Genomic DNA, 12,160 nt, shown 5'->3' with positions numbered 1-12,160 from the left:
GATGCCAGCAGAGGGTGGGGACAGGGAGAGAGGGTTTGCTCATCTGATGAAGCACCAAGTGCGGTCGGCTCTGCGCCTCTCCTTCCTTGCTATTTTGGCGCTATCTTAGAGTCCAAATCTGCATCTTCCACCTTGAAACCCCTCTCTCTGAACTCTGGATCTCCATCTTATACCCTTCCCTTCCAAAAGCTGCTCAGCTCCTCACACCTGCAGCTCCAAACCAGAAGTTCTCACCTCCTGAGTTTCCCATCCCCTGTGGTTTGGGTACCCTCCACCACAATGGCTCAAGACAGAAAGTACCCTTCTCTCCCTCTCCTGCATTCCCAACATCCTAAAGATTTTTATCTTCTCAAGTTCTCTTGATTCCTTTTCTGCATCACTACAATTTCTATTCACCCTCAAGGTCACCCCGTACTGGGAGGACCCAGTTCCAATTTCTTAACAAAATTTAGAATGTCTATGCACTACTACATATAAAATAGATAATCAACAAGGACCAAGTGTACAGCACAGGGAACTCTACTCAATATTCTGTAGTAACCTGTACTCTACTCAATATTCTGTAGTGTATGAGAAAAGAAATCTGAAAAAAAAAATAGATGTATGAATATATACAATTAAGGGTTTCCCTGGTGGCTCAGTTGATAAAGAATCTGCCTGCAATGCATGAGCTTTGGTCCCTGGCTGGGGAAGATCCCCTGGAGGAGGAAATGGCAGCCCACTTCAGTATTCTTGCCTGGGAAATCCCATGGACAGAGGAGCCTGGAGGTCTAAAGTCCGAGGGGTCACAAAGAGTCAAACACAAGTTAAAAACTAAACCGCCATACAGCTGAATTACTTTGCTGTATACCTGAAACTAACACAACATTGCAAATCAACTATACTCCAATATAAAATAAAACTTTAAAAAATAATAATTAAAAAAAAAAAAAACTTAGAATGCCCTTCTTAATTTGACCAGGCCTCTGTGGCATGTCCTTCAGTTTCAGCAACATCAACAGCTTGCGTCTCACAGCCTAGATTGTGCATCAGATGACTTGATGCTTTGCACCTCCTTGACCCGTCCATGTCCTTGATGACTCATTCGAGGCTTCAGTCCCTCCAGGAACTGAATCTTTGCTGATTCCCCCAGGACTGAGTTGGGTACCATTTCCATCATGGTCTACTGAGCCCTGACTGGGTATTCTACACTTTGGCACTTGTCCAGTCTTCCATGAGTATTGCTGTGTTTCTTTGTGGCCCATTGGATGGTGGGCTCCTTGGGCTCAGCCCCTCTCCCATTCACTCAGCATCAACTTCAGTTCACAGAGCTGTTGTGCACACAAAGTATGCTGTCCAAAAAATGCATAATTAATTTCATTTCTCTGGGGAACAGAGCTGCTGCACTCATTGCACAAGAATCTCTCCCTAAAGAGTCTCAGAATTGGAGGGAAACTCCTTGCGTCCCCACTCACAGATGTGGAAACTGAGGCCCCAGGAGGGACAAGTTCCATGCCACACCTGGACTGACCTGGGATCCTCACACTGTCCAGGATGCCTCTGCTGGCCGCAGGCCCTCTCTCACTCTCCCCTCTGCTGATTACTGACCCCTGGCCAACCGGAAGCAGCACTTAGTACCACCCCAGCCCCTAGACTACTCTGAATCAATTTCAGTTACAAGAATCAGAGTCAGGTAGAGACAGGGATGGGGTTTATTGGGCTTGAAAATGCTGTCAGAGACTGTATACCAGTTTCCTGAGACCTTCACTGTCATCGAGTTCTAGGAGCCAAGACACTGATAAGAGTCTGGCTAAACTATGAAGTCCCATTCAGCATGTTCTTGTGTAATTCTAGTTCTTTGATATGTGTAGACCCACCCTTGATTTATCTGCTAGACTGTAGAATCCTGCAGAGCAGCCCTGGGGGATCTCATTCATATACAGTAAGTTACCTACATATGAAGGTGTTCCATTTTGACAGCACATTCATGGGTCCAGTTTGTTTGTATGATCAACTAACATGATCAGCTACACAGTACTGTACACTAATAGGCTTATAATACTTTCCACACAAATCATATATAAAAACAAACACAAAAAAACAACTTTGATCTTTTTAAAATTTTTTTAATATAAATTTATTTATTTTAATTGGACGCTAATTACTTTACAATATTGTATTGGTTTTGCCATACATCAGCATGAATCCACCACGGGTATTCACATGGTCCCCATCCTGAACCTCCCTCCCCTTAATTTTTTAAAATTTATTTCTAACTGAATGATAACTGCTTTACAGTATTGCGTTGGTTTCTACCAAACACCACATGAATCAGCCACAGGTTTACCTATTTCCCCTCCCACCTGAACATCTTTCCCATGTCCCTCTCCATCCCACCCCTCTAGGCTGTTACCAAGCCCTGGTTTCCTATGGCAATACCAACCTGGATGCGTCTGGTCTCAGAAGCAAAACAGTTTTAATCTTACAATACAGTACTTTGGAAAAGTACAGCAGTACCAGCTACATCACTGCTACTTTTCCTTGCTTCTGGACCTGCTGGGCTGGAAATAAAGCTACTGTGATACTGTATTCTATACAGTGTGTACAGTAAAGTTCCCCAAAGCCTAAGCACTTGCAGAAGAGACACACATGTGACACGTAAACTAATGTACATGCTTGGGTATGTGAACACATGTTTGCAACTTTGAAAGTTCACAGCTTGAAGGTTTGTCTGCAGGGGACTTACTTTACCTATCAGCTTCCAATACCTCTGGTCAAAAGCCAGGAACATAGTAGGCACTCAGGTAAGAGTGGCTGAAAGAATTCAGTTCTCCCGACTCTCGGAATAGGGCATCTCCATTGTCCCAGGCAGGTGAGAATGCAAGCCAGCAGGAAACCCCAGGAAGGATGCAATGCTTAGGCACCAGGCACTGGGCTACGCCTTTACATCACTGCCTCGCTTCATCCTCAGCCAGGAAATAGTCACTGTGATCATCCCCATTTCAGAGATGAAGACGCTGAGAGGTTGCATAATCTGCCTGAGATTGCCCAGCCATGCATTTAAGCCTTGGTCCACTTGACCCCATAGACTTGTCTCTCAATTTATGATTTAAAAACAAACAAACAACAAAACACAGGAAGACAAGAAAGAGACAAACCTGAAGCCCATGTCAGAATCAGGCAAGGTGCTGAAAGAGCCAGGAGTCAGCGTAGTGGCCCAAGACACATTCGGACCACATCTAATTAAGACACGTTTTTTTCTCTTTTATTCTTTTGTCCTGGCTGCACTGCTGGCTTGCGCTGTCTAAAGAGAAAAGAGTTAATTGGTTTATTTAGCCAACTATAGATGTATTCAGGATTATTCTTCATCATGTGAATTAAATTAAATAGTTTATTTACCCCCATGAATTTCATTCAGTTCATTTAATTTAATTTCATAGTTATAACATGGGGAACAAACTAACTAGATTTCTCCCTTTGGGATGGAAATGGGCAAATATTTTGGTTCTGAATTAACAAGCAGCAAAGCTGATATTTATAATAAATCATCCATTGTTAACCATCCTGATAATTATTCCGTGAATGGTCTAAAACAGACATGGGCATGTAATAGACATATTGTTGGCTTTTACTGCAGTTTAGTTCTTTGTGTTAGTGAACAATCTAAACCGAAAACTCAGAAATGCATCCAGAGCAAACTGGTTTGTTTCACAGGCAGGAACTGAGCACCTACTATGTGCCTGGCCCCCGGAAACAGCTTTATATGCGTTTTCCATCACATCAGCTTCTGCTGAAAATATACCTGAATCTTCTGTCTCCCACAGGAAGATACCCAAGCTCCTTAGAAAGGCTTGCAGGACCCCCAAGACCTGGTCCCACTCAACTTCCCACCCTCAATGCCTGGCCCTTGCTCTCTGCATCCCACTTGCCCTCCAGAATTGCTAAAGGCATTAGCGATGCTAGACTATTTGCATTTGTGCCAACTTGATGCTCTGCACAGGACTGTGGGTCTTTGTTTCCTCCACTCCCTAGTGAACTCTGATTCGTCCTGCAAACTTCAGTTTAGTTTCTACCCTGTTCTAAGCGGCAGAGTTAATACCACCCTCCTTCATCCTTTAAGCAAGTGAGCATCACTTCCTAAGGCAAGTGATTTCCTCACCCACTGTAAGAGTGTGGCCTTTGCCATCCCTGGATAAAGGAGAGACCCCATCTATACCTCCCCACTCTCTCATCTGAAACTCCCACATCCCTAAAATGGTCTGATAATAACACCTTCCTTGTCCAGGTATTTGGAGGATTAAATGAGGTTACAGTGTGTAAAAGAGTAAATGGCAATATATGTAATAGTAAGCCTCTAATAAACATTAATCATCACTATCTGTTTATACATCACACTTGCTACTAGACTGCGAGTTGGTGGAGAACCAAGACTTGGTCATTCATGGTCCCCATCAATAGCACAGTGCTTTGAACAGAATTGCTTTTCTTCAATAAATGTGCATTTCATAATTGATGAAGATTGTTAGAGAATTTCAGGTGACAGTTAAGATTCATCTAGGCAATGAAAAAGGAGAGAAGAAAGGGGCCCAGAGTTTTGTAATTTAAGGGGCACCAAAAATTACAGACAAAAGCTCCCTGTTCTTCCAGAAAGTCTGGAGCCTCCCATGAAGGATGGAGCCAGATGCTAGGAAACAGGTTGATTCCAGGAACAAGCGAAGGGCTGGCAGCCCAAAACGTCCATCAGCTGGGAACTTTTCAGCAGGTATAAGTTCCCCCTGGAAAAAAAAATGCAGCCCTTTCATCTTTCTTCCCCTAATAATGAATAAGCTCCTGAGCAGTCCTCTGGGGACAAAAGAGCAGAATTCTAAGGAAGAGTGTAGGAGACACTTTATTTGAATGAGCGCAACAGATCCAGAAAGAAAAGAAACTCAAAGCAGACAGGTTCCCATTTGGCTCTCAGCGTGGTCCATTATGAGGTGTGTCACCTGGGGCTGTTCACCGTCCCCTGGGGCCAAAGATCCATCACCTTTGAAAAGGGGAAACAGCAGGAGCGTGGCTTGGTGAGCTGGCTCAGAGAGGGCCAGGGAGAAAGTCTGGAAGAAGTGGAAGTGGTCGCGGGAGGTGCCTCCCCCCCTGGCCCACACAGCAGCCTTGCACACCCGCTTTCCACGCACTTAGGGCTGTGTATCAATTAGTCCCAGGCCCTAAAGCTGAATGCAATTAATTCTATAACGTGCTGCTCTTCCTGCTGCATTCCAGCAAAATCGCATCATGAAATCAGGACACAATGAAGGAATTCTGACAAAAGGAAGGCAGATCTGCGTCGACTCACCATATGGCCTTCATGTCAGGGTCTGGTCCAGGACGCCTGAGCCAAGTGAGGACCTCGGATGTCCTGCCACATGCTCTACCAAGGAGAAACACATGGGGGTCCCCAGGAACGGCCCCTCGTTCCAGGGGAGCGTGCACAGGGCTAGAGAGAGACAGGAAAAGTTGATCAGGGTCAGGGAGTGGTCCCTCCCTCAAAGCCTCATCGAACTACTTTCACCTACATCCTACCCACAAAGATGTCGGGAAACATAGTTTTTATGTTATTTTATTCAAAATAGACATAACATAAAATTTACCACCTCAATAATTTTAAACATACGATTCAGTGGCAGTAAGTACTTTCACATCGCTGTGCAACTCTTATCACCATCCACCTCTAGAACTTATCATCATCCCAAACCAAAAAAAAAAAAAAAACAAAAAAGCCCTCCACTCTCAAAAATAACTTCCTGCTGTCCTCCCACACCCAGACCCTGGAAACCACTGTTCTATTCTCTGTCTTTATGAATTTGCTATTGTTGGAGGCTCATGTAAGTGGGGTCATATATATTTGTTGTTTTACCTCTGACTTATTTCATTCAGCAAAATGTCCTTAAAGATCATCCATGCTTTAGTACATATTAGAATTTCATCCTTTTTAAAGGGTGAATAAAATCATTCTATAGATAGAACATTACTTCATTTTGCTTATCGATGTATCCTCGGTTGATGGACATTTGAGTCGTTTCTACATTCAGCTACTGTGAACTCAATGAACATGAATTTGAGCAAACTCCAGGAGACAGTGAAGGAAAGGGAAGCGTGGAGTGCTGCAGGAAGTCACAAAGAGTCAGACGCGACTGAGTCACTGAACAACAACTTTGTGAATAACGCCGCCTTGAATATGGATGTACAGATTATCTATCCAAGTACCTTCCTTCGGCTCTTTTGTGTGCACACCCAGAAGATAATGTCTTAATGATTCTTCAGGGATCTTCTCTACCCAGGGATTGAACTTGCATCTTCTGCACTGATAGGCAGATTCTTTACTGCTGAGCTACCAGGAAAGCCTAGATAGAGAATATATATATATATTTATATTCTTTTTCAGATTTTTTTCCCTTTAAAGGTTATTAAAAGTACTGAGTATAGTTCCTTGTGCTCTAAAGTAGGACCTTGTTATTTATTTATTTTATATATAGTAGTGTGTATATGTTAATTCTAAACTCTTATCTATCCTCCTCGCCTTTCCCCTTCAGTAACATTGTCTGTTTTCTATGTCTTTTGGCCTATTTCTATTTTGTAAGTAAGTTCACTTCTTTTTTTTTTTTAGCCATCCATTTTCAATCTTTGGAGCTATTTGTTTAGCTAGATCTCTTGCAAACAGCATTTTGTCATTTTTGGTGGGTCTGTTTTAGGTGTGTTTAACGTGTTTCATATTGGCATTACTCAAATTTGAGACTTATTTCTGCCTTCTCCACACCTTCTACTATGCTTTTTATTTTCTTATTTTTCCCCATGGTCTCCTTCCATTAGATGAGTGAGGCTTCTTCAGTGCTTTTTGGTTTTATTGCTACTAATTTAGGAATTATACATTCTCTTTATTTTTTAATGTCTCAAAAATTTCAATATACATACTAGGTTTTTTTCCTCTGAAAGACAACTTATCATCACTACCTCCACTGTCATAAGCAAGACAATCTGCATTGATCATTTGTTTTTTCCCCCAAGCTCCCTACCCTATTACATTTTCATCTGAAATTTAGTTCCATATAGTTTTACACATTTTGGATTTTTTAAATAATAATTATTATACTATGATTATTGGGGCTTCTCAAGTGGTGCAAGGGGTAAAGTACCCTCCTGCCAGTGCAGGAGATGTAAGAGACGTGGGTTCAATCCCTGGGTCAGGAAGATCCCTTGGAGAAAGACATGGCAACCCACTTCAATATTCTTTCTGGGAGAATTGCATAGGCAGAGGAGACTGGTGGTCTAAGGTCCATGGGGCCATGAAGAGTTGGACATGACTGAAGTGACTTAGCATGCACACTGTGATTCTTAGTTAAGAGTATTATTTATATTTCACATTTCTGAAAATAGTCATTGATTATATTTTTTACTCTCATTTTTTCATCTACTTCCTTTTTCTTTTTTTTCATTTTTCTTGAATTTATTACATAATCATTGAAATAGTGTGTTTCTAGAAAACAGAATGGCTGATAAGAGAATATAAACCAAAGCTTTTTCAACAGTACAAGGGCTTTTTCTTGCTACAGCAGGGTATGAAAACTCTTTCTGTAAGGAAACATATAATCACTATTTTAGGCTTTGCAGGCCATGTGGTCTCTGCCACAGGTACTCAGAACTTGTGTTTTGTAGCTTGAGAGCAGCCACAGACACCACATAAACAGATGGGCATGGTTGTGTCCCCATAAGTGTAACTTATGGGCACTGACATTTGCATTCCATATCATTTCCATGTGTCAAAAATTTTTATTCATCTTCTGATTTCCTTTCAGTCATTTAAAAATGTAAAATCCACTCTTAGCCCACAGAGCATACAAAACCAAGTGGTGGGTGGGTTTGGCCATCATGAATTGACCTTCACTCCAGGGCATCTTTTTCTGCCAGAGAAGGTCTGTGGTCAATCGCCTAGTTTGTGTATATCATTACATGTCTTTATTTGCATGTTATCCTCACTCTTGATAACTTCTTGGGAAGAGGAAAGAATTCTTGACAGAGAGCTTCTATTTTCTCTTCAGATATTTTACTTAATTATTCATCCAGAATCAGTACTGTTGATGAGAAGTCCAACGTCTGTGTGATCTTCACTCGTTTGTAAGAAATCCATTTTTTTTTTCCTCAGATATATCATAGGGTTTTCTTTTTGCCTGTTGTGTTTGGAGGCTTTTCTGGATGACACCAGCCAGTGATTGGAATATCTTCACAGCACATCTTCAATATCCCTCATGTGTGTCCAGCATCCTGTCCTGTTTGGTCTCTTCTCCTGCAACTGGAGAGACATTATAGCTTCTAGCCGGGTCATCTTCTCTGTTTCAACTTTTCAAGATTGTTGTCTCTTTGTACTGTTATGATGTTGGATCTTTCTTTGTTAAGCACATCTTGTAAGGGATGTTTTATCTTGAAAAAATACATTTTTACACACAAAAGTTATCATTGCTTTTTCCATCTGAAATTCCTGCTAGCATTTGAAAGTCTCTTTTACTCCGTGGCCTTCTTTCCTTTGCTTATGACTGCTTTGTCATCTGCATTTTTTTCAAGATGTGAAAAATACTTTAAATTTCTTTTCAGATGTCCTTGGGATCTTTACATCAGTGACTGTTCTTCCACTCCCTGAATGTTTGTTTGTTTCCCATGGACTTCAGCTTCCTTCGGTGTTTGCAGCTCTTGGCTGTGCGGTCATCGTCATCCTGGGGAATTTCTCTTTCTTGCCTCCTTGGACTCTCATGCATTGTCACGGCTCCCAGTCATGAGTTCTGCTCACGTCTGAGTTTGGATCTCATGCTCCATGTGGAACTTAGAACACTCTCTACCCTTTGGTGACTCCAGTCCTGCCATGGGCAGAAGGCATTGCTCGAATCCCTGGATTAACTATAAAATATCAGTACTAGAATAGAGTTCCGTAAGTTTGTTTTGCGGTGGAATGTGGCCAGGGTAGTTCTCAGGTTGTGCTAGAGCAGCACTTTGTTACATGGAAGACAGGTTTTATAAGCAGCCTTTGAATCCAGCTAGTCAAGTGTAATGGAGAAGGCAATGGCAACCCACTCCAGTACTCTTGCCTGGAAAATCCCATGGATGGAAGAGCCTGGTAGGCTGCAGTCCATGGGGTCGCTAAGAGTCAGGCACAACTGAGCAACTTCACTTTCACTTTTCACTTTCCTGCATTGGAGAAGGAAATGGCAGCCCACTCCAGTATTCTTGCCTGGAGAATCCCAGGGACAGAGGAGCCTAGTGGGCTGCCGTCTATGGGGTCACACAGAGTTGGACACGACTGAAGCGACTTAGCAGCAGCAACAAGTTACACTCTTGTGTAAACAGATAGCAGAGCGGAGTCTAGAGATGGGGGTCAGGTAGCAAATCTCAGTGCTCCCTGCAGATTCACAGACTAAGTGCAGATTAAGTAACTGTTCCAACCCTTCCTAGGACTCAAGGCCGAGATCCAGGCCCTTGCTTGGGATTGGACTCTTTCCTTGGGTTTCAGGGGTTCAAATCCTCCTGAGCACAACAAGCACCTTCTTTCCAGGAAATATTCCCATGTCCAGTATTGGAGACTCTCCGTTCTTGTTTTAGATCACTCACTTCGGCCACGTGATGCAAAGAGCCTACTCATTAGAAAAGACCTTGATGCTAGGGAAGACTGAGGGCAACAGGAGGAGGGGGCAACAGAGGATGAGACGGTTGGATGGCATCATCAACTCAATGGACACGAATGTGAGCAAACTCCAGAAGACAGTAAAAGACAGGAAAGCCTGGCATGCTGCAGTCCATGGGATCACAAAGAGTCAGACAGAACTGAGCAAGTGAACAACAACGAGTGTGCTTAATACACCTTGCCAATACTTTCCCAACTTTACCACGTGTTCACAGAAGTGAGGGGAAGTAAGCATTTATTCTGTGTACCACCTTGAACTGAGATTCTCATTGCTAGGTGAATACAGTGCAATAATCATAACTATCACTCAGGATTATTTTTGAAATCTAAAAAGATAAATGCTTTGGAAACAATATAATGTCTAAAATATAACAACCCTTATTCCTTTTTTAACATTGTAACAAGCCCCACAAATTCAGCATCAATGAGAGAAATTCAGATTAATTTGGGGTAGCACTGATTTTTTTGTGGTTACCAGTGCAATGACAGAAGTGTTCTAGGGTGAAATAACTTTGGGAAAGGCAACAAGTTATACACCCACTTAGATATTCCAAAAATATATCTATATCGTGGGCTTTGAAAAGCCCCACTGTAAAGACACTGATGTAATTTTGTTTAATCTCATATTTCCAAGATGCATTGATTATGAAAGCCTAATATGGTAACAAAGATATACAAGAATGAGTGAATCAGGGCATGCATTAAAGAATCTTGATTTTGTGAAAAGACTGAATTACTTAAGATTCTTAAATGAGGCTATTTTAGGCATAGAATAAGCAAGAAACTTTAAGACAATACTAAGACATCATAGGAAGTAATATATTGAAATAATTGTGATCCAAAATAGGCTCCCCTTACTTAATAATGCTTCCCTGGTGGCTCACATGGTAAAGAATACGCCTGCAATGCCAGAGACCCGGGTTCGATCCCTGGGTTGGGAAGATCCCCCTGGAGAAGGAAATGGCAACCCACTCCAGTATTCTTGCCTGGAGAATTCCATGGAGTGAGGAGCCTGGTGGGCTACAGTCCATGAGATCCCAAAGAGTCAAACACTACTGAGCGACTAACACTTTCACTTTCACTTAATAATGTATCAAAACTAAGAATGCTTCATACCTCTGAATGCCCTGAAAGACTAATTATTTGAATGCCTGCTGTGGGAATGCTCAATGAGACTGAGGCCCTTTGATTAGAATGGGCTCATACCATAGATATGAATTTGAATATTAATTTCAACTTCATTTAGCCTCAGTTGGTATCATCTGTGAAATGGGAATGATATCAACCACAATGGCATGTTATAAACTTCTGACACACAGAGATCAGCATATAAATACTGCTGTAGCCATAGCGCTCGCCCCATGGTGAAGAGGACATTGAATGAAAATCATATGCATCAGCTTGCAAAGTTGTAACTATTGGCAATAAAAGAAATGCTCTTATTTTCTAGACCCTCATTATGTTTTAAATATTAGATAGCTAAAAAATCATGGCAGTTTAGATACTATGTCTTAAATATTAGACAGCTAATATATCATGCTGAAGCTCTGATACTTTGGCCACTTGATGTGAAAAGCCAACTCATTGGAAAAGACCCTGATGCTAGCAAAGATTGAGGGCAGGAGGAGAAGTGGATGACAGGATGAGTTGGCAAGACATTACCAAATCAATGAACGTGAGTTTGAGCAAAAGTCCAGGAGACGGTAAAGGACAGGGAAGCCTGGCATGCTGCCGTCTAAGGAGTCAAGAAGAGTCAGATACAACGGGGAGACTGAACAGCGAAAACTAGATCATGGAATTTTAGAGCTGGAATGGGTCTGACAGCTCATCTATTTAGTGGAGAAGGAAATGTTTAGTGGAGAAGGAAGTGGCAACCAACTCCAGTCCTCTTGCCTGGAGAATTCCGTGGACAGAGGAGCCTGGTGGTCTGCAGTCCATGGGGTCGCAAACAGCTGGATGCCACTGAGTGACTAACACTCACAACGTTAAGAAAAAGTGACTGAAGGTCTGAGACAACCCATGACTTGTCCGAGGTTAGTGGCAGGCGGCAGTTAGAGCCTTTTCCCCGGCTCTCTGCTCACTGGTCTTCGGGGCTGGACAATGCCTCCCTCAGTGAAAGAAAAGTTTAACCAAGTCCAGGCAAGTAATTTAGGTCTGTAAAGAAGGGAAAGTTGAAGTGTTTCAGAGCTTCTTATTTCCCTTCAGCAGATCTTACAACACGAAAGAGGTGAATCACATTCTGTATGTGTAAAAGTGTCAGTCACTCAGTCATGTCGGAATCTTCGTGACCCCATGGACTGCAGCCCGCCAGGTGCCTCTGTCCATGGAGGTAAGAATACTGGAGTGGGTTGCCATTCCCTTCTCCAGGGAATCTGCCCACCCAGGATCAAAACCGAGTCCCACGCATTGCAGGTGGATTCTTGACTGTCTGAGCCACCAGGGAAGCCCGAATCACAGTCTACTTACATGTAAGGCACA

The sequence above is a fragment of the Oryx dammah genome, unplaced genomic scaffold (assembly GCF_014754425.2).
Source record: "Oryx dammah isolate SB20612 unplaced genomic scaffold, SCBI_Odam_1.1 HiC_scaffold_16, whole genome shotgun sequence".
NCBI classification, from domain to species: Eukaryota; Metazoa; Chordata; class Mammalia; order Artiodactyla; family Bovidae; genus Oryx; species Oryx dammah.
This window is presented reverse-complemented; position numbering follows the sequence as displayed.